This window comes from Acinonyx jubatus, chromosome A1 (assembly GCF_027475565.1).
Source record: "Acinonyx jubatus isolate Ajub_Pintada_27869175 chromosome A1, VMU_Ajub_asm_v1.0, whole genome shotgun sequence".
NCBI lineage: Eukaryota > Metazoa > Chordata > Mammalia > Carnivora > Felidae > Acinonyx > Acinonyx jubatus.
The window spans coordinates 203,032,104-203,052,466 of record NC_069380.1 but is presented as its reverse complement, the minus strand read 5'-3'; the positions used below and the strand labels follow the sequence as shown (position 1 = coordinate 203,052,466).

General features: G+C 38.0%; 1 protein-coding gene across 8 annotated transcripts in view; it reads right to left on the bottom strand.

The window, feature by feature from the left end:
* Positions 1 to 20,363, bottom strand: part of PLCXD3 (phosphatidylinositol specific phospholipase C X domain containing 3) — a 228,505-nt gene that overhangs the window by 184,767 nt on the left and 23,375 nt on the right. The window contains exons 1-3 of one of the 8 annotated variants that reach the window (XR_008289611.1): positions 15,398 to 16,153; positions 9,061 to 9,152; positions 2,740 to 2,858 (exon numbers count right to left, since the gene is read on the bottom strand). The gene's annotated coding sequence lies outside the window, so the exon portion shown is untranslated. Of the gene's footprint in view, positions 1 to 2,739; positions 2,859 to 9,060; positions 9,153 to 15,397; positions 16,237 to 20,064; positions 20,266 to 20,363 lie in introns of those variants that run through there. The other 7 variants (XR_003426199.2, XR_008289616.1, XR_003426198.2 and 4 more) reach the window with 7 other exon arrangements.

The window sequence follows — 20,363 nt, the reverse complement described above, 5'->3', positions numbered from 1 at the left end:
GCCACCCAGGCGCCCCTGCTTTCATCTTTTCAAATTAGTTTTTTTGTATTCTTTGGGTATAAATACCTAGTAGCGGATTTATTGGATCATATGGTAATTACATTTTTAATTTTTTAAGGAACCTCCATACTGTTTTCCATAGTAGCTGCACTAGTTTGCATTCCCATCAACAGTGCATGAGGGTTCCTTTTTCTCTACATCCTTGCCAACACCTGTTGTTTCTTGTGTTGATTTTATTCTGACGGGTGTGAAGTGATGTCTCATTGTAGTTTTGATTTGCATTTTGCTGATGGTAAGTGATTATGAACATCTTTTCATATGTCTATCAACCATTTGTATGTCTTCTTTGGAGAATGCCTGTTGACGTCTTCTGCCCATTTTTAAATGGGATTATCTGTTTTTGGGGTGTTGAGTTGTAGAAGTTCTTTATATATTTTGGATACTAACCCCTTATCAGATATGTCATCTGCAAATATCTTCTCCCATTCAATAGGTTGTCTTTTAGTTTTGATTGTTTCCTTTGCTATACAGAAGCTTTTTATTTTGATGTAGTCCCAATAGATCATTTTTTCATTTGTTTCCCCTGCTTCAGGAGACATATGCAGAAAAATATTGCTATGGCTGATATCAGAGAAAATTACTACCTGTGCTCTCTTCTAGGATTTTTATGGTTTCAGGTCTCACATTTAGGTTTACACAGGACACTCTTTAGATTCGTCCATCCAAAGAAAACAAAAGGAAGGAATCTTCTACGTTTCCTTTCTTCCCTCTTCATCCTTGTTCCACTACGACTAAAGTTTCGAGTAAAGACCTTGCTAAATATTGGGTCATTTTTGGGGCACCTGGGCAGCTCAGTCGGTTAAGCATCCAACTTTGGCTCAGGTCACGATCTTGCAGTTTGTGGGTTCACACCCCGCGTCGGGCTCTGTGCTGACAGCTCAGAGCCTGGAGCCTGCTTCAGATCCTGTGTCTCCCTCTCTCTCTACTCCTCCCCTGCTCATGCTCTGTCTCTCTCTCTCAAAAATAAATAAACATTAAAACATTTTTAAAAAATATATTGGGTCAGTTTTCACAATCTGATATGGACCATTTGGAAATTGAGAAAGAATGGGCTTAACTGTATTCACTTAGGTCTTTTTTAGTATTTTAAATTAGTTTTGTAATTATCAATATAAATATTATATACACAAAGTAACAACAGGGGACTCTAACCTGTGGAGTTAATTAAATACCTATAAATTAGCATAGCTCCTCTTCCAAGGCTACATCACCCTATGACTTAAATGTGTGCTTTAATTGCAAATGGAATGCATTTGAATTCCTTTGAGTTTTATTTTTATTATAATTCTCCCAATCTTTTTTCTTCTGATACCCAGTGGAAAACCATAATCTTTCATTTCATCATTTTTATCATATCACTCTATTTTGGCGCTAATGGAAATATTTAAGTAATCTATGGTTCCAAGAAAGAAAAAATAACACATAATATTAAATTTCATTTTCAGAAAATTTTACTACATTTTTAATGGACAAGGGACTGTGCTATTTTAGTACTTTATAACACTTTATTAGGTATTGTGTAGTATGCTTTTCTTCGAATTTTCAGTGTGTCCCTGCAGTTTCAGGAACAAGAGCAGACCCCACAGCAGCAATCCTTTAAACAGGAATTTTTATTGACTAACACTCAATCAAGACAAATGTTCCCAGCATGTTAAAATATAATGATTCTTGCTCTACACACAGTTGGATGATGCTATAAGCAGCAAATTTTTACTTGTCTGATTACTCATCCATTCTTCCTCTATGGGGTTTCAGTCCAGGATAGCTTGCCCATTGATAAAATTAGGCATCACATACTTTAAGGTCAAGTTGTAGTTGTAATCATAGAATTGTGGAATTAACCATTTGGATAAGTACATCACAGTCTATAAATATATTCTCTATCAAATTTCTACTAGGAAATCAGAGCAGTATTCATACAGGGATAAGAGTCTTACATTAGGCTAAGTCAAAAATTATTGATGAAGATGGGTTTGTTGTCAAAGAAAAAGAACAACCTATTTCTTTATAACCAGGGAGCTGGAGACCACCTCAGCAGGTACCGCTTTCCTAGCAGAGGGTCTTGCTTAGGTCTGTCTGCATAAATTGGGTATTTCTTAGCTTTATACCTCCAGATCCCAAGAATAGTGTACCCTGGAATAGTGAAAAGAGCTGGTGGGTCTGACAGGCATGGTTTTAAACCTAGCTTCTTGATTTGGGTAGTGGTATGACAACTGTATGCATTAGCAAAATTTGCAGAACTGAACAGCTAACAAGGAGGAATTTTGCTGGTATATATTTTCTTCATATATATCTTAATAAAACCAGAGAGAAAAATAATATACCCACAGCATAGGAAATTATGATAGTTCATGAGTTTTATCTACTATTAATCATTTCAGCTGCTGAATGACCTCATGGAGAACTTAATTTTTAAACTGTCTTCCTAGAGTTAAGTCCTATATTTTACACTTTATTTAAAAAAATAATGTCATTTAGGTGTTTCAGAGGGCAACTATGCTTTTGTTTTCTTTCTCTATTGATTCAATAATAGTTTGTCTGACACTCTCTAAACCTAAAGTAAAATGTGGAGCTTTGCTTATGGTTTTTTACAAGGCTCCTACTTTTATCATGGGTGTCCATCATATTGGAGAAATATAACAAGATCTCTATGAGGTTCATGATCCTTGTATGACTTACCTCATAAAATGGTGTGATGAGCACCTCTTGTATAAATGTCAAGAATTGCAAGGTTTGGGGCCAATACAAGATAGAAGAAGGAAAGGCCACTTGCTAGTTCAAACTCTCTAATTCAAAAGCTGAAAAGCAAAGGATTTCACTTGTGAAAGTCCAGCCTCACCAACCATAGATATGGATGTAGTAAGTCACGTGAATACCTCCTTCACTTACTGGTGACTTTGAATGCACCTCCAATGGATATGATACCTATGTTATGGAAATTTATGGAAATCAAGTGGGAGAATGTATAGAGAAGCATGTTGAAATTGTGAAGTCTCGTATAAATGTAAGATAATATTAGTGAGTATGAATGTATGCTGTATAAAGAGCTTCCAATTACAATGCTCTGTAGCTCTTTGCAGTGCCTCATCCCAAAAAACCATTTGTTCACTTGCTTTTGAAAGCCACGTATGAGGTTTCAACTGGTCAATATGTGACCACAAATACTAATGTGCCTCCCTTTATAGCTTGAGATGGATAAGTCTGGGATGGCTATTATCAAACAGGGCTATTATTTTAGTCATTAAATAGACAAGAAGTTTACGATGTTCTTGGTCCAGCTTGGCATCTAAGCCAACATCCAACACTGAGAAAGCTTAGGACAACAGAAAGCAATGATTTAGACAGAGCTCTTTGGCTGCTAATTCCATCCACAGCAAAGTTTGTTGATGTGATATGAAATCGAAAAACCAGACTTAGAATGCTTTAATTCTTGCATAAAATCTTCCATCAGAATGGATTAAAACTAGTTTTCCAATATCCTAAAATGGATTACCAAGTGGTCATCTTATTGACGATGTCTACAAACTCATCCTCAGAAAGGTTTGCACAGAATGAGACTTCTTTTTTTGTGGAAAATGAACCAAAGGCAAAGGTCCTAAGTCAGTCCATGCCAGAGGCATCCTCCAGGATCTGCTGGTGAGATAAGGAAAGGCTAACTGCTAAAAGCTCCCTTCTGGTTGCTAGAGGCTCCTAGACTGCAGAGTCTAGCTGGGTGCCTGAAGCTGCTCAGTTCTCTTTTTGAGATATTCATGCCTATTTGGTATCAGCTGAGCTACCCACAGGAGCTGAAGGGCTGTTAGCTTTACAGTCTGCTGCTCAGGGGCTTAGGGGACGTCTACCAAGCCTAAATCCTGCACAGACCTCGATGTACACTGCCTGTTGTTTCGCCCCAAGGAACTGTGACCTGGTGCTCTGCCCATTCATTGGTGTGAGAATTTGGGATTTGTGTTCATCCACCTGTTGGCTTATCTTTTTTTATTTTATTCTGTTTTTTTAAGTTTTTATTTAAACTCCAGTTAACATACAGTGTAATATTAATTTCAAGTGTACAATATAGTGATTCAACACTTCCATACCACACCCAGTGCTCATTGCAAGTGCCCTCCTTAATCCCCATCACCTATTTCACCCATCTCCCCACCCACCTCCCCTCTGGTAACCATCAGTTTGTCCTCTATAGTTAAGAATCTGTTTCTTGGTTTGCCTCTCTCTCTCTCTCTCTCTCTTCCCTTTGTTTGTTTTTATATTCCACATATGAGTGAAATCATATGGTATTTGTCTTTCTCTGACTGACTTATTTCACTTAGCATTATACTCTCTAGTTCCATCCATGTCATTGCAAATGGCAATATTTCATTCTCATTTATGACTCATATTTCAATATTTATGACTAATATTCCAAGGATACCACATCTTCTTTATCCATTCATCAGTCAATAGACCCTTGGGCTGTTTCCATAATTTGACTACTGTAGACAATACTGCTATAAACATTGGGGTGTATGCATCCCTTCGAATTAGTATTTTTGTATTCTAGTGTTGCAATTGCTGGTTTGTAGAGTAGTTCTAATTTTTTGAGGAACCTCCATACTGCTTTCCAGAGTGGCTGCACCAGTTTGCATTCCCACCAACAGTGCAAAAGGGTTTATCTTTCTCCACATCCTCGCCAACATCTGTTGTTTCTTGTGTTGTTGAGTTTAGCCGTTCTGACAAGTGTGAGGTAATATCTCATTATAGTTTTGGTTTGTATTTCCCTGATGATGAGTGATGTTGAGCATCTTTTCATGTGTCTGTTGGTCATCTGCATGTCCTCTTTGGGAAAATGTCTTTTCATGTCTTCCGCCCATTTTTAAGTTAGATTGTTTGAGTTTTAGATATTGAATTTTATAAGTTCTTTACATATTTTAGATACTAACCCTTTATCAGATATGTCATTTGCAAATACATTCTCCCATTCAATAGGTTGCCTTTTTAGTTTCATTGATTGCTTCCTTTGCTGTGCAAAAGTTTTTATTTTTATGAAATCACAATAGTTTACTTTTGTTTTTGTTTCCCTTGCCTCTGAAGACTTATCTAGAAAGAAATGACTATGGTTAATGTAAAAAAGGTTACTGTTAATGTCACCTCTAGGATTTATTATTTCATGTCTCACACTTAGGTCTTTAATCCATTTGAATTTATCTTTGTGTATAAGATATTTTGGGGTATATCTTTGGGTATAAGAAATTAGTCCAGTTTCATTCTTTTGCATATAGCTGTCCAATTTTCCCAACACCATTTGTTGAAGACACTGTCTTTTTCCCATTAGATATTCTTTCTTGTGTATGTTCTTTTAACTAATGCTTTTTACTTTTATTAAAATCTAATTTTTAATTTTGCTTGCCTTTGAAGTATAATGCATATCTAGTAAAGTGCATAGAGTACACAAATCTTGACTATACAGCTGGATGTGTCTTCAGATATGTATACTCCTGTGTAACCACCACTGAATCAAGGCAGAGATCAAAATCAACCCATTTTGCCCATCCTCCCACCCTTTCCCCTCTGGAAACCATCAGTTTGTTCTCTGTATTTATAGGTCTGATTCTGCTTTCTGTTCACTTGATGAATAATAATATAGATTAGATTTTGATATGTTTACTGGTTATTTGGATATCTTATTTATGAAATACCTGAAATTTTAAAAAACTGTATGGTTTGTTTATATCATATTAATTTACATGAACTCTTTGTATATTTAGGATACCAGGCCTTTGTCAGACATATAAATGACAAATATTTTCTTCCAGTATATGGCTTGTCTTTTCATTATCATAATGATTGATATCTTTTGATGAATTAATAGTCATAATTTTGTTGAAACCCAGTTTATCAGAGGTTTTTTTTTATGGTTAATGCTTTATGTTTATGTTTAAGAAAGTCATGCCTACCTAAGGTCATAAAGATATCTTCTGTATTCTTCCCAAAGCTCTGTTTTTTTCTATCTTGCAAATAGAGATCTATATTCCCTCTCAAATTAATTTTACTGTATGCTGTAATATAGGAGGCAAGGTTCATTTTTTTCATAAGAATAATGTTATAGCACCATTTAATGAAAAGCCAACTTTCTCCCACTGAACTGCAGTGGCACCTTTTTAATAAATCAAGAAATTCTGTATGTGTGAGTCTCTTTCTAGACTCATAATTCTGTCCAGTTGGTCTGTTTGTCTCTCCTTGCATAATACCACACTCTTAATTACTGGAGTTTTACACTAAGTCTGGAAGTCTGGTGTTGTAAGCCCTCCAGCTTTGTTCTTGTTCAATATTATCTAAGGTTTATTGGTACTTTCATTTCTGTATAAATTTTAGAATCAGCTTGTCAATTTCTACACAAATCCTGCTAGGTTTTGATTGGGCTCAGATCAAATTTATAGATCAATTTGGAGAAAATGACATCTTACAAATATTGAATCTCTCAATCCACAAACTTTATTCATCTCCCCCATTTAAGTATTCTTTCTGTTAACAACAGGGTTTTGGGGGGTTTTTTGTTTGGTTTGTTTTGAGAGAGAAAGAGAGGGCGCAAGTGAGCAAGGGGCAGAGAGAGAGAGAGAATCCCAGGAGGGGCAGAGGGAAAGGGAGAGAGAAGCAAGTGGGGCTCACCCAAAGCAGGGCTCATGGTTTTTGTGGGCTTTTTTTTGTTTTTTGTTTTTTGTTTTTTGTTGTTGTTGTTGTTTTACCTGAAGAGGGGCTTGAGCTCACAAACCTGAGATCATGACCTGAGCTGAAGTCAGATGCTTATATGGGGCGCCTGGGTGGCTTAGTCTGTTAAGTGGCCGACTTTGGCTCAGGTCATGATCTCACACTCTGTGAGTTCGAGCCCCGCGTTGGGCTCTGTGCTGACAGCTCAGAGCCTGGAGCCTGCTTTGGATTCTGTGTCTCCCTCTCTCTGACCCTCCCCTGTTCATGCTCTGTCTCTCACTGTCTCAAAAATAAATAAAACATTAAAAAAAAAATTTGAAGTCAGATGCTTATCAACTGAGATACCCAGGAGCACCAACACTTGTAGTTTAATTATAGACATCTTATAAATCTTAAGTTTAACCCAGAGGTACATAGTTTTTAGCTCCTATTTTAAATGGTACTGCTTTTCTAATTTTATGGTTTTATTTTTGGCTGAAATATAGAAATAAGTACTTTTTCCATATGGGTTTTCCATCCAGCAAATTTGGTAATACCTTAATTCTAATAGTTTATAACTTCTTTTGAATTTCTTATATAATTATGTCATTTGTAATAGAGGTAACTTTATTCTTCTCATTATATAATATTTTTGTAATTCTTATTCCTTTTTCTTCTGACTGGAACCTTCAAAAGTATGTTGAATAAACATGGTGACAGTGGACATTTCCAACTTTAAGGGAAAAAAGTTCAGTATTACACCATTAGAAATGATGTCAGCTGTAGAGTTTTTAGATTCCTTTTTATCACATTAAGAGAGTTCTCATCTTAATTTTCTCACAGTTGTTTTGTTTTAGTCATGAATGGGGTCATGCCTTTTTTGTATCTATTGAGATGATAATATGATTTTCTCTATTTTAAAGTTATTTTTAAAATGATATTAATTGGTTTTTATATATTAAACTATTACTGTATTCCTGAAATAAACTTTACCTGGCCATGAACTATTATGTTATTTCTATCTTATTGCACTCTATTTGCTAATATTGTGTTTAGAAATTTTGCATCTATGTTCATGGTAGATAAAAAGATGTAATTTTTTCCCTATAATATCCTTATCATGTTTCAGTTTCAAGGTTATACTGACCTCACAAAATGAATTGTAAGCATTCTCTTTCTTTATTTTCTGAAAGAATCTGTATAAATACAGTATTATTTCCTGAACTTTTGGAGGAATGAACCAGTGAGGCTGTTTAGGCCTGTAGTTTTCCTCATGGGAAGGATTTTGATTACAGTTCCAATTTCTTTGGCAGATATAGACCTTATTCAGATATTCCATTTTGTGTCAGTTTTGGTAAGTTGTGATTTTAGATAACTTTCCTATTTCATGTAAGTTTCCAGAGTTCTTTACATAAAATTATTCATAATGTTCTTATTAATTTATTGAGTGTAGGGAAAATCTTTAGAGCTAGATATAGATGTGGACTTCCTCACCTTGGGAATAGACATCAAAGTCCCCAAAGACCAGAGCAGCCACACAGAGCAGGGGTTACACCTTAGGAAAGAAGAATGCGGAAAGAGAGGAAGAGGACAGAAGAGAAGGGGAAAAATGGAGAGAGAACTAACAAAAAGCAAAGCTCAAAACCATAGCAACAAGTTTACAGAGAGCCAATTTCTTAGGCTAAGTTTAACTCAAACAGAAGTTGACTTGGTAGACACAACTTTTCCAGGGCCTAATATTCATTTATTTTCTTAAGCCTTAGTCTGTTGGACATGGGTCTGAATAAAGACCTTCAACCTCTCATCCCATGAAAATACTGAATGGTACAATTGACGGTCCTGGAGAGACCACACCCAGAACTGTATTCCAATCCCCAGTCACCTGACACTAACAGATAAGACACTGAGGTTAATGACTTGCCCCAAATCATATAGTTAACCAAAGTTGCTGTTTAAGAGGTTAATGCAAAAATATCTAAGTTTCTTTACAAGAATTGGATTGCCTGATAGTAATAATATACTTCGTTGAGACCCTTGATTGTTTTAAATTATATGACATGAAAAACATGCCCTTGTTAACCACTTTCTACAATTAGAGAATGGGAAATAATATGCTCAGGACCTTGGCATCACAGGACTTTTCCCATATACGTGTTAGATAAATTTGCTTTCCTCATGTTCATTACAGCAGAAGTCTGAAACACCACATCTGATCTCAGATTTGAAGCAGCCTGCAGTCCTTAAAATAGCTACTATATATTAAGCACTTACTATGTACCAGTAGCGTGCTAAGTGCTTTATATGGAATCATTCATTCATTCAGAACTGTTAAATGCTTACCATATGCCAGGCACTGTTCTGGGCACTGGGGATTCAGTAATGAAAAAACAGATCAACATCCCTATCCTCATGGTCTTAACTTCTAGTAGTACCTATAGTCAAATACGCAATCTGTAAGTTTATTGCTTAGTGTATTAGAAGATAAGTGCCAATGAAAGATCATAAAAGCCTAAGGGGGATGGATAATGCTGGAGAGGGAGTATTCTATTTTGACCAGGGTCATTAGGGTGGGCCTCACTGAAAGGTGACGTGAAATAAAGTTTTTGGTTTGGTTTGGTTTTTTTATATGAGAGAGAGAGAGAGAGAGAGAGCGAGAGAGAGACAGAGAGTGAGAAAGAGAGATTTAGAGCACACATGGGGGAAAGGGGTAGAGGGAGAGCGAATCTTAAGCAGGCTCCACGCTCAGTGTGGCACATGGAGCCTGATGCAGGGCTTGATCCCACGACCCTGTCTCATGACCTGAGCCAAAAACCAAGAGTCAGACGCTCAACTGAGGAAGCCACCCAGGCACCTGAAATAAAATTTTAAAGCAGGTAAAGAATGAGCTAGGTTCATAATGGGGGTAAAGAATGTTCCATAGAGAAGGATAAGCCTCCAGAAAAGCTTCTAGGCAGGAATATCCCTAGACGCTGAAGGTCACAATTGCTAATGGGAAGAGACCAGAAAATAGTAAAAGTGGGTAGCAGAGAGGTTAGAGGGGCCAGATCACATCTGACCTTGCAGACCACTATGCAGACTTTGGCTTTCCCTCTAAGCAAAATGGCAAGCCATTCTAGTACTGAGCAAAGATGCAACATGGTCTGACTTAAAAGTATGCCTGTAACTATTAGTGCTGTGTTAAAATAGTGTTAAGACAGCAAGGGTAAAAATAGAAAGACCATTTGGGATCATTTCATTTAATCCTCACCACCACCCTGTGCAGTAGATACTATTACAAAACCCACTTTAAGATAAAGAAACTGAGGCTCAGGAAGGTTACTTAACTTGCTTGATGTCACACAGCCAACAAATAGTATAGAAGGCCATAATTAGAAGTTGCATGTATGACCCCTCCATGCACTGAATAAGTTTTAACTTTCCTAAAATTCTTCTGGATACCCTTTTCCATGTTGGTGGTTGGAAGTCATTAAAGCAGAGGCTGAAGCTGGTTTTAGATATTTAGTTTCTGTTAAGCACATCGGAAAAGAAAAAAAAAAAAAACAACAACCTCTTTTACAATAGCCCACTGAAAAGTCTCACATATTGCTAAGTCTAGACTTCAAAAGGCTAGACCATACCAAATCTACGTCCACTCCATTGTCTACTGAATTTGTTCACAAAATATTTTCTAAAAGTAAGGACATGAGGTGTGAAAGAATAGCTCTTGCCTCAAAACCTCATTCATAAAGTTGTGGTACAGGCCACACCTGAGCTATGTCTAAACAAGCAGTGCAACTGATATGTGCCTCAGAAGTTTCTGAAATTACCACTCATATCAGGGCATCAGAAGGATGGTACCCGATTAACAGACCATGCAATCTCATGCATGAACTGTGGGACTTGAAATTAGGCATTTTGACTGTGAAATGGAAGTCTTACCCATTTTTTAATACTGGTTTCTGTATCACATTGGTCAGGCATCTTGGACCAAAACACAGAAGACACTCAGAATCCGTGGGCTCAATAGAAGAGTTGTTACTTTGTAATTCTGCCAAGTGCTCTGAGCACGCCGGGTTCTCAAAGCATTTTTTAACAAATTTCAAGTATAAGTCCTAACTTTATTTTTTTAATTGTCGCAAGATATACATAACTTAAACCTTAATATTTGAACCATTTTAAGTGCATGTTCTGTGGCATTAAATGCATTCACATTGTACAACAATCGTGATCAATCCATCTGTAGAACTTTTTTCATCTTCCTAAACTGTTTGTTCCTTCATTAACTCACCATTCTCTCTTTTCCCAGCCCCTGTCCACCACTTTACTTCATCTTTTTTAATTTGGCTAATATGGGTAACTCACATAAGTGGAATCCTATAGCGTTTGTCCTTTTGTGACTAGCTTATGTTCACTTTAGCATAAGGTCCTTACGTTTCATTCATGGTGTACCATGTGTCAGAACTTCCTTCCTTTTTAAGGTAGAATAATATTACACTGTATATATGCACCACATTTTGTGAATCCATTCATCCATCAATGGGCATTTGGGTTGCTTCTTACCTCTTGTCTATTGTGAATAGTGTCACTATAACCTTGGGTATGCAAACATGTCCTCAGGACACTGCTTTCAATTCTTTTGGATATATACCCAGAATTGAGAATGCTGGATCATATGTTAATTCTATTTATAATTTTTGGAGGAACTGACATACTGTTTTCCATAGTTTCCATACCGTTTTCCACCCTTTTCCACCATTTTCCATCCCTACCAATCATTTACAAGAGTTCCAATTTCTCCACATCCTTGCCAACATTTTCGAATAGTTTCCCTCTATCCCTAGTTTAATGATTGTTTCTATCACGAAAGGTTGTTGAAGTTTTCAAAAGCTTTTTCTGCATCAACTGAAATAATCATGTGTGTTTTATACTTCATTCTACTAATGTGGTGTATTGCCTATGTTGAACCGCAAACTTTGTTTTTTATTAGCTCGAGTTTGAGCAAGTTCCTAAACCTAAATTTGAATTTCCTTCGCTGTAAAATGGAGCTGATACTAATACCCACCTTTATTGTTAAAACTATTAAAAAATAAATCATGCAAATATAGCGCTTAGTACAAGGACTGAAACATTCGTGTTCAGAAATGATAGCCCTCCTAATTGCCATCATCGTCTCATATTTTTCACTAAAGTTAACAGTAGACAATAAACTTATTCAAAGCAGACACACAGAGAAGAGCATAAGTATACTTTTTAAAAATGCATTTAAGATATATTCCATTCTTACCACTCCCTGGGCAAAAGTCAAACTGGAAAAACGAATGATTTATACCCAAACCCCCAACCACAGAGTCTGGCCAGCTCAGCCAATAACTAAAAGAACAGATACTATTTTGGTGTCCCTGTCCTTTAGCTCTAAACCTCATACTCTGACTTCTGCCAGAGGGAGCCTGAGTCATCTGCTGCCCAGTCATGAAGGCAGGATGGAAAGAAAGATACTAATAAGAAAGGAAAGCAAAGGAGGAAGGTTCAAATAAGGTTTAGCAGTGAGGAAGGAAGGAAGGAGCCATGGAGAACAGGAGAGTAAATCCGATGTATCAGGCTATTGTCATCAGCCACCTGAGACAGAAAGCCTCAACACTTACCTTTCACACCAAGTCCCTACCAGCCCCAACACATCCAGTAGCCAGCCTTCCCTTACTCTCTGATGTTTTCCTTAGCTCAACTCTTCCCTCTTCTGACTGGGGTAATGAAAAATAATGCAGAAAATAGGAGGCAGGTTATTTTGGCAGAGAGGTTAAGCTATTGGCTAAAATTTAAGAGTTTCTTAGGATTATTTGTATATTATAATTCTTCCTGCTTCTCATTACCACAGTGACAGAAACTATGCTCTTACAAGAATAGTCAGGTTTTCATAAAACTTCTTTTTCAAACTAGGCCTGATAGCCCCCAGACCAGCTAGTTGTGTCCATTTGATTATCGTACACCATGCGTCTAACATCTCTCCACCACCTCCTTCAAGTCTTTTCCTTTTTTGTTTGTTTGTTTATTTGAGAGAGAGAAAGCACGAGTTGGGGGGAGGGGCAGAAAGAGAATTCCAAACAGGCCCTGCACTGACAGTGCAGAGCCCGATATGGGGCTGGAGCTCACGAACCGTGAGATCATGACCTGAGCCGAAGTTGGATGACTGACTGAGGCACCCAGGCCCTCCTTCAAATCTTTCAGTTTTCATTTAATGATTATTTACTGGCAACGGAGTGATGACCATCTCAAGTCTGTGCCATCATAAACTTCATGTTCCAGTAGAGGCGACAATAAATAATAACCCTACAAATATAAATTATAATGAGAAGGTTGTAATGTGTTCCACAAAGAAAGATAGAGGAGGAGGCATTTGAGTAGAGATACCCAAGCAAAGTGAGAAGCATGCAATCTTAGGGTGTGGATTTCTTAAAGAGGGCACAGCAATGATCTCACACTCTTTTTCCAAAATAATTCTGAAGAAGGGCACTTTTACTGCACTTTCAAAAAATCTGGTTATTTTCTTAACCACCGTACAAACCAAGGAAGATAGCACTTTTTCTTTCTTATCATCTTACAGAATGACAAAGGTCAGATTCTGACAAGGGTCTCATGGCAGGAGAGCCTCCTTAAGCATCTAGCCTGCAATCTCTCAAACCACACTCTCTTTACTCCCTGTAATGATGTAATAAAGCTTCCTAATTAAAACATGCTTCATTTGTTGACAGCCAAGCTCTCTGCTCAGATTGCCAGCCAAAACTCAGGTTCAATGAAGTTCCTGGATCATCTGCAACCTGGTGGTTTCCTTTAGCCTAGTAGTTTTTTGCTGGTTTTTTTTTTAAGTTTATTTATTTTGAGAGAGAAAGAGAGAAAATACAAGTGGGGGAGGAGCAGAGAGAGAGAAAGAGAGAGAGAGAGAGAGAGAGAGAATTCCAAGCAGGCTCTGCACTGTCAGTGTAGAACTCAAACTCATGAACCCCGAGATCATGCCCTGAGCCAAAGTCAGATGCTTAACTGACTAAGCAACCCAGGTGGCCCTAGCTGAGTATTTTTAAGTTCACAGTTATCTAACAACCAGCTACACCTAGTTAAGGGGACAATTGAACCCCCAATTAGACATTTGCCATGATATGAAATCAGAGAGGTGAAGGTGTTGCTGGGAAATCAGAGTCCATGATGCCAGGCCTTAAAGAGGAGATAATCAGGGAAGCCTGGGTGGCTCAGTTGGTTGAGCATCAGACTTCAGCTCAGGTCACAATCAAACTGTTTGTGAGCTTGAACCCTGCGTCGGGCTCTGCACTGGCAGTTTGGAGCCTGGAATCTGCTTTGAATTCTGTGTCTTCCTCTCTCTCTTTCTCTCTCAAAAATAAATAAATGTTTTTTAAAAAAGGAAGATAATCAAAATAGGGAGGCACAGTTTCCAGGAGGGTCTAATTGTCATGATAGACTGTGGTCAATTCATGCATATGGTGAAAGCTTTTCAAGGGAACTTGCAAATAAACATTAATATGAAAACAGTGATAAGGTTAACTCCAAGAATAACCCTTTTCCTCCTATACATGATATACTCTGAAAATTGTGAGACTGTCTCTCCATCTCCTCTAGAAAATTAGGGGGAATTTCCTAGTCCCCAAAGTTCTTCAAGTATCTCAGTAATAGGCTCTAGAAAAATGGGTAGACTTGCCTAATTAATGAATTTCTGAAAAAGCACTTTGAAAATCTCCCCATCAAAGGAGAGATTTTAAGTGAAAGGATCATTAGATTACATATTTATATCAAATAAGATGAAAAGGACAATGATGGGAAGTGATACAGTAGTTAATCAGGAAGACTGTACATGATTCCTTTGTCCCAATAATAGTTATTGTCAACAAGCACATTCAGATCATAGCCTGAAAGGAGATTCTGAGCAGCTCTACAGTAGCGACTGAGTCTCTCTCTCAATGTTCTTTCACAAGAGATTCAAATAAATCTCACCTATAGATAGCAATTGCATTGGAAGACATAGCAATAACAGGTGCCACTTAGGACGAAGCTAAGTATTTTTCATGTGTATTTAATTTACAACCCACTTTAACTTACAACACTTTAAGCATGTACTAGTCGTCACTAACATAATATTATTATTATTATCATGTAACTCCACAGCTACTGAGTCTTGGAACCAGAATTCAAACCCAGCTCTAATTCCATAGTCTTGTTCCCCCAAACTTTGCATTACATTGCCCTAAGAATCCTCATTTTATTTTTCAGATTTTTTAAAATTTTTCTCTCTCCTTAATAATTTTCTATTTGTATTTACAGACCAGAAATAAGGTATAGTGCATCTTCTGGGTGATAGATGGACAACATATCTTTTTGGTGTTATCTGAAGCATTCTAGAGAATGCTTTGTTCATTTTGCATTGCTCTTCTAGCATGTTTAGCTTCAGAATTCAATAATGTGTATAATATTGTGTTACAAAGACAATACATTTCCTTTGAGGCATAGTGTTATTGAGACACTTTCAGTGCTGTGAAAAAAAATTAAAAGCTATTAAAACCAACACCGAGGAAAAATTAAAAACACGTAAATTTTTGACAAGATATCTTCAGAGCTATCAGGAATCCTCTGTGGTATATATCCTTCTGTGTCCAACCAATCCATCATGATTTTCTTCATCTAATACACAGGCACTTACCTAACCCTTTATACTATGTGGTCTGGGCATATGGGCAGTATTATCTGGGAGTCCAAATGGAAGACTTCCTTTACAGCACTGTAGTCTGTCTCCAAATTTTATACAATTCCAGATTATTCTTCCACTATCCTTAGAAGGTAGAATTTCCACTTCTTGCTTTGAGTTCAGTTCATATCTTCATGAAATTTCTCTGCAGGTTCATCCAGAAGTATTAGGATCAATTAATCCTAGGCAGAAGTCGAATCGAGTGGAACCCAGCAGAGATCAGAGCAGTATGGACTAGGGAGCCAGAAATGGTGTGTCCTCCTTGGAGTTTACTCTACCACGTTGGGGAGACAGACGATAAATACAACAAACATGTAAAATATGTAGTATATCAGAAGGTGTGATACATACTGTATTAGTTTGCCAAAGCTTCCATAATAATGTACTACAGCTAGCTGGCTTAAAACAACAAAAGTTCATTCTCTCGTAATCTGGAGGCTAGCAGTCTGAAATCAAGATGTTAGTGAGACCATGCTCCCTCTAGAACTCTGAGTAGACTCCTTTCCTGCCTCTTCCTAGTTTCTGGTGGTGAACATCAATAGTTGGCTTTCCTTAGCTTGCAACTGCATTACTCCAATCCCTGCCTCTGTTGTCACTTCTCATTCTCCCTGTGTGTCTCTGTCTTTCTATGATGTTTTCCTCCTGTCATAAAGGCATAAGTCATACTGGCTTACAGCCTACCCTCATGACCTTATCTTAACTTGATTAAATGGACAAAGACACTAGTTCCAAATAAGGTCATATTCACAGGCACAGGGGGTTAGGATTTTCAATAGATGTGTTTGGGGACACAATTCAACCCAAACCAGATGCTATCAGAAAAATGAAGGAGGAAAATTCATTATGACATGTGTGTAGGTGGGGAATAGGGGTCAGATGCATTTAAATAGAGTAGCCAAAATAAGTCTCAATGAAAGGAAGTATTTGCATAAAGATCTGAAGATGAGGGAGCCAGCCTGTGGATGGTCGCACAAGAGCATATGCAAAGACTCTGTGGAATATACCAGACGTGTTCAAAGAAAAGCAAGGAGGCCAGCATGGCTGGAGCAGATGAACAAGGGGTAAAGTGGTAGGAGATGAGTTCTGAGAAGTTATAAAGGTGCCAGATCATATGCAGACTTTGAGTTTTATTCCAAGTAATGTCGGATACCCTTGGAAGATTTTGATCAGAAGATAACATGATCTGGCTTCTATCTTAACAGGACCTTTACGGCCACTGTTAAAAATATATAGTGGAAGAGAATGGAAGCAGGGATTCAGCTTATAAGGCTTTTGAAATAATCCTGGTGAGAGATGATGATGGATTGGCAGTGGACATGGTAAGAAGTCGTTAGTTTCTGGATATTTTTTGAAGGTAGAGCTAACAAAATTTGCTGACAGATTGGTCATGGGGTGTGAAAGAGAGAGAGGAGTCAAGGATGACACAAGATTTTTTGCTACAGTAACTAAAAGAAGACAGTTGTCAATAATGTAGATATGTAGAATATGAAAATAGCTGGTGCTGGAGGGAAAATCAAGAGCTCAACAAACATGCTAAGTTCCAGTGTTTTTTTAGGTACATCTGAAATGTATGGAGATGTCCAATAGATAGTTGACTATATGAGTCTGTACATGTGAGAATAAACCTTGCCTGCTCCACATCTCACTTGGGCAGGTGCTGCTGTTGTAGCATGAGCAGAAGACTGAACAAAAGACTAAGCAGTTTGTTTGGGAAAATATCCAGAGGAAAAATGGAGGAATTTGTGTTTTCTCAAGATGCAACTTCAGAGTGCATACATTTTTTCGATACATAGGCATTTATTATAAAGTTTGGCAGTTTTTAGAACTATACATTGCAAGCATTTCCAAAAGGTGGGAGACCTAACATAAAAGATCTTGCTTTGTTATTAGTATAGGACCCCACAGATGAGAGAGATGATCCAGACAGGAGAGAGAAGCAGATTAACGCTATTCATGGAGGAGGAAGGAAGCATGGCTCTTTAATAGGTAGTGGCAGGAGGCTCCTCTTTATCCCTTCCAAAGAAGAGTACTATCATGGGCTCTGGGAGGGAAGGATCCACAAAGCACCAACAATAGGCCCTATGTGGGACATGTCCCAGTTTAGAAGAGTGTAGGGTAGTCTCTCCAGCTCTGCCTGGGGAGCATCTCTCTCAACAAGAGGAGATGCACTTCCCAACACATGCTCTCCAACAAGAGCAACCATTCTCCAGGGCATCAATAGCACTGGTAATCACATGCCTCATTCTGCCAAGAAATGGAGCTAGAAGTATATGTGTGTGGGTATGTGAGGTGGAGCTGAAATTCAAGCACTTACCCCAGATTTCTCTCCATCCTTTCACTGTTTCTCCTCTAGGTTCATGATCTAAGATATTTGATAGAAAGGCATCATGACCTTGAGCTCCAAAGTTGGGGTCTGGAGGTATTTTCAACCATGGTCTCTATCCCCTTTCTCTCCATTCAACTACCAGTCCCACAGAAAAGTCATTCGGTGCGGATACACCCATCTTCTAGAACACATCTGGGCTGTTAAGAGATGCTACAAAGGTTTAAGTGACTTTAAGAAATATAAATGTTATACAGATCTAGTTAGCTTCTCTATGCCACAGATTAATAGAAGGTTTTTAATGTTCCTTTAAAGCAGCCATATAAAAAGTTCACTAATCATTTTACAGAGGAGGAATAGGAAGGCAAATTGGTTAGTGACTTGTTCAAAGTCTTACATTTTGTTACCCTTGGAAATAAGGGTAGAATACAAGTCTCTCTTGACTTCTCAACCACTTTCTCATACCCTACTCCATACTTCACTGTAACCATATGGCTGCAAATATCTACACTATGTGCCACACTTAGAGCATCAACATATAGCTCTGGAAAGAGCTTCAGATGTCCTCTTGCTCCAGGTAAATTACAATCAAGTCTTCTTGATATCTTAAAAACATTTCTAAATATTTAGTATTTACAAATATTTCTAAATATCTTATATCATCAACCTAGAAGAGAAACAGTGAAAGGATGGAGGGAAATCTGGGGTAAGTGCTTGAATTTCAGCTCCCCCTCACATACCCACACACATATACTTCTAGCCCCATTTCCTGGCAGAATGAGGCATGTGATCACCAGTGCTATGGACGCCCTAGAGAATGGTTACTCTGAAAGGTAGCCTGATATAATTAAATGGCCGCGTATCTTGAAGTCAGGGAGCTGCCTACGAATCAAGACTGTTACTCACTCCCTCTGTGACTTAGAGCTTTTAGGAGCTTCTGCCTCCTCATCTATAAAATGAAGATAATAACACTCATACCAAAGACTTGTTTTAATGATTAATTGTGATGTTGTATTTAAAGAATATAACAAGCACAAAAAAGGGATGACTGAATAATATTATTATTTTCAAAGGAAAGCTGCTAAATAAAGTGCATTTGAGTAGAAAGAGCTAAGAAGTGGTTATGAGCTGCACAGTAAAATGCAAAAGAAAAAAACCCCTGCATACAAATAGATAATATGATTGTGAATGGGTAACCAGAGGCCACTGGGACTAAATCAGTTGGTAGGATCAGGGATATTACCCAGCTTGAAACTTTTTTCTCATTTTGATGTGTATCTTCAGCGCATAGTACCAAGAATTTTGGAAATTTATCATTAGCAAGAATAAGTTAGAAGGTGAAGAGGAAGAGAAAGGAAGAGAATAGAAGTTGGTGCAATGTACACAGTATACAGAGATACATGTGTGCCTCAGAAATACTTGCCCATAAAGATACCTTTTGAACTCAAAAGGAAATATAGACACATGGTCTTGGTTGGCAGTGCCCATAAAATCACCCACTACTGCTCTCATCCTTGAGGAAAAATGTCTGTTGCATGGAGGATCTTAGCAGAATATAGGAGGATCCTAGAAAATACTCAGGCCAGACAGCCCTCCTCATTACACTTATGGGAAAGGTGAGGCAAAGAATGACTTCCCACCTCCATGATGCCAGAGCTAGGGGTAGCCAAAGAGCAAATCTGATCCTTTACCTCCAGTGCTTTGCATACATCATTTGACAGAAATAAACTTTGAAAAGCTCATCATCATTATTTCTGAATAAGCAGAGACATGTATGGCAAAGGGGGCCATGGTTTTCTTCCAGCTTCTTGCAGAAGCTTCCTCTGCTTCCAGTTAATGTTCCCTCCAGCCAAAGGGAAATCTAGGATTTGCCCTGACAGGCTGTGATCTCCCTCAAGTATGTGATACTGTTTTCCTCCACTGCGGCACAGTTGGCCTTGTTAATGAGGCCCTAGGGGCAGAGTTCATGTTTGCCAATGCCTCTCTCACCCTGGTTGCTGATTACAACCCGGCATCCAAGCTTCAGAGAGTTTATTACCATATGTTCCATTTCCCTTTTTAGCACTGTTTGGGCTCTGTGTTCAGAGACAAGGTACTTCCTACAGTTGGGCTGCAGCAGTTTTTAGAAGATGACTAGAGCTCTAACAAGAACACCGAGCTTTGTCAAAGACACCGTCTGGAAGAGAACATTCTCGCTTTCATGAAGAGCTCTGTTTCAGCACAAGATTACATATACATGTTAAAAGGTTCTATCAGCTAGCCTGGGCAGGCAGAGTTTCTCTTGCTGTACTAAACTTACCTCTCGCAGTGCCAGCCTCACTAACATTAAGGAACCCAGTCAGGGTTTTAGATGGAAGGAAATCTCAGACAGGTGTAATGTGTCCTTGTAGCTGGAGAAGCAAAATAGATTCTGCAAATTAACTTCTTGTTTGTTTCTCCTGGAGATGATTTGCCAGTAGGGCTGACATAAGCAAAGAATTTCTCCTGCAAATCCCATGCTCTGATTGTGAAGGAAAGGCTTATAGAATTAAAATCCTGTAACTGTTGTCCCTTAAAGCACGAATGCTTTTATTTATAGTCTGGTTTAGGAAATGTTTT